Genomic DNA, 2,335 nt, shown 5'->3' on the forward strand with positions numbered 1-2,335 from the left:
AAAAGAAAGATGCTAAACCTAGACTTATTAGATGGGTTCTTTTGTTACAAGAATTTGATTTGCATATTATTTGATAGAAAGGGAGCTGAGAACCCCGTTGCAGACAACTTGTCTAGGTTAGAGAATGTTCTTGATGACCCACTACCTATTGATGATAGCTTCGCTGATGAAAAATTAGCTATCATAAATGCTTCTCATACTGCTCCATGGTTGCTGATTATGCTAATTATATTGTTGCTAAATTTATACCACCTAGTTTCACATACCAGCAAAAGAAAAAGGTTTTCTATGATTTAAGACATTACTTCTGGGATGACCCACATCTTTATAAAGAAGGAGTAGATGGTGTTATTAGACGTTGTGTACCTGAGCATGAACAGGAACATATCCTACGCAGGTGTCACTCCGAGGCTTATGGAGGACACCATGCTGGAGACGGAACTACGCATAAGGTATTGCAATCTGGTTTTTATTGGCCTACTCTCTTCAAAGATGCCCGTAAGTTTGTCTTGTCTTGTGATGAATGTCAAAGAATTGGTAATATTAGTAGACATCAAGAAATTCCCATGAATCATTCACTTGTTATTGAACCATTTGATGTTTGGGGCTTTGATTATATGGGACTGTTTCCTTCCTCTAATGGGTATACACATATTCTAGTTGTTGTTGATTACGTTACTAAGTGGGTAGAAGCTATTCCAACTAGTAGTGTTGATCATAACACCTCTATTAAGATGCTTAAAGAAGTTATTTTTCTGAGGTTTGGAGTCCCTAGATATTTAATGACTGATGGTGGTTCGCATTTTATTCACGGTGCTTTTCTAAAATGCTTGCTAAGTATGATGTTAATCATAGAATTGCATCTCCATATCATCCACAGTCTAGTGGTCAAGTAGAACTGAGTAATAGAGAGCTTGAATTAATTTTGCAAAAGACTGTTAATAGATCTAGAAAGAACTGATCTAGGAAACTTGATGAAGCATTGTGGGCATATAGAACTGCATACAAAAATCCTATGGGTATGTCTCCATATAAAATGGTTTATGAAAAAGCATGTCACTTACCTCTTGAACTAGAACATAAGGCATATTGGGCCATTAAAGAGCTCAACTATGACTTCAAACTTGCCGGTGAGAAGAGACTATTTGACATTGGCTCACCTGATGAATGGAGAACCCGGGCCTATGAGAATGCCAAACTGTTTAAAGAAAAAGTTAAAAGATGGCATGACAAAAGGATACAAAAACGTGAGTTTAATGTAGGTGATTATGTATTGTTATACAACTCCCGTTTAAGATTTTTTGCAGGAAAACTCCTCTCTAAATGGGAAGGTCCTTACGTTATCGAGGAGGTTTATCGTTCTAGTGCCATAAAAATCAACAACTTCGAAGGCACAAATCCGAGGGTGGTGAACGGTCAAAGAATCAAACATTATATCTCAGGTAATCTCATAAATGTTGAAACTAATGTTATTGAAACCGTAACCCCGGAGGAATACATAAGTGACACTTTCCAAAACGTTGCAAACTCCGTAAAGGAAGAGGTATGTGGTACGGTAAGTAAACCGACTCCAAAACAGTTCTAAAAGCATTTTTTCTCCGTTTTGGAATATTTAAGAAAATAGGAAAATAAGAAGCAGTACGGGAAGGACACAAGGCTTCCACAAGGGTGAAGGGCGCGCCCCCTGCCTCGTGGGCACCTCGTGTGCTCTCCGGACTCTGTTTTCTTGCATGATACTTCTTTTGGTCGGTAAAAATTCATTATATAATCTCCCGAAGGTTTTGACTACCGTACCACGCAAATATCCTCTATTTTTGTTTCGAGCTGTTTTCTGCCAGAGTTGTCAAGGTTAAGCATTATGTCGTCCCCCTCCTCCAACAATGAGGGCAACGATGCTTGGCTAATGAAGATAGAGCTGAAAAGAGAAGAACCCGGGGAGATCAACAAGGATGATGGGATCAAGAAGGCCATGGAGGATCAAGTTCCGGCAGCAGAAGACGAAGACATCCTTCAACCTCATCACAATCTTCTTACCCCAACGGAGATTGAAGCTTTCAAGATTATTGAGTTAGCTCGCATACAAAATAAGTATCTCACGCGTGAAAATATTTTGTTGAAGAAGCATATCACCGCACTCAAGGGCATTATCCGCAAATTGGAAGATCTCCTACGCTCGATGTGTGACTGTCCATCATCACCACCATCTTCTTCACCAGCAAAGGAGAACTGAGTATCTAGTATGGGCACTCCCCTTGGCAACTGCCAAGCTTGGGGGAGTGCCCCGGTATCGTATGACCATCACACTTTTATCTTTACCGTTTTTCTTAGTTCGATC

This window comes from Triticum aestivum, chromosome 6A, assembly GCF_018294505.1.
Source record: "Triticum aestivum cultivar Chinese Spring chromosome 6A, IWGSC CS RefSeq v2.1, whole genome shotgun sequence".
NCBI classification, from domain to species: domain Eukaryota; kingdom Viridiplantae; phylum Streptophyta; class Magnoliopsida; order Poales; family Poaceae; genus Triticum; species Triticum aestivum.